The sequence below is a fragment of the Alligator sinensis genome, unplaced genomic scaffold, assembly GCF_000455745.1.
Source record: "Alligator sinensis unplaced genomic scaffold, ASM45574v1 scaffold366_1, whole genome shotgun sequence".
Classification (NCBI taxonomy): domain Eukaryota; kingdom Metazoa; phylum Chordata; order Crocodylia; family Alligatoridae; genus Alligator; species Alligator sinensis.
Window position 1 is genome coordinate 912359 of NW_005841851.1, and position 755 is coordinate 913113.

At 52.7% G+C, this 755-nt stretch overlaps 1 protein-coding gene across 4 annotated transcripts in view; it reads right to left on the bottom strand.

The window, feature by feature from the left end:
- Nucleotides 1–755, bottom strand: part of CASZ1 (castor zinc finger 1) — a 272507-nt gene that overhangs the window by 52966 nt on the left and 218786 nt on the right. The window lies entirely within an intron of this gene.

Sequence of the window (755 nt, forward strand, 5' to 3'; positions counted from 1 at the left end):
CCCGCCGGGGGGGGGGGGGGGGGCAGGGAGAGAAAGAGGGGAAGGATGAAAGGAAGGAAGGAAGGAAGGAAAGATCTTAACTTCAAGGTCAGAGAATGTCTTGAACTGATCGGTCCCCACTACAGAGTTACTTGCATAATTATTGTACTGACTATTAACAAGATTTAATCCCAATTAAAAGCAGAGAACTGCGTGAAGAGAAAGTTAAGGATGGCATTGTTGTTATTGCTTTTTGTTGTTGTTTTTTGATGGCATCCAGGCCAGCACGGGTTAACGCTCTCAACGCAGGGAGCGCTCCTTCTGCCTCTGCCCTTAACTATCTCTAAGGATGGGGTCACTGGCACTGCCTCAAAACCAGGGACTGCCATACCTGCCCTCATCCTCTCCACCCTAGGGGCTGTGCTCTCACTGTCCCAGACCCCTGATGTGGCCCTTATCCACCCTATTTTCCCTCTGACGCTCTTTATCCACCCTCACTCGCTCTTTCTCATCCCGCTGTGTCCCTCCTCTCTGTCCCCCATCACTTTTTTCTCTCTGACCGCAGCATCTTCGTCTGGCATTATCACATGCACCCTAGCTCCCTTGGGCTGCTGAGGCCAGAAAGCACATGCTGCTCCTCGAGGCCACATGTGGTCTAGGAAAGGCCTCTGCATACACAAACCAGGGGCTCCCTGCAGACAAAGAGCCTGCACCTTGCCAGGGACCCCAGGACAATGTGCTCTTTGATGTCACATCCTGCTGACAAAGGGGCACGG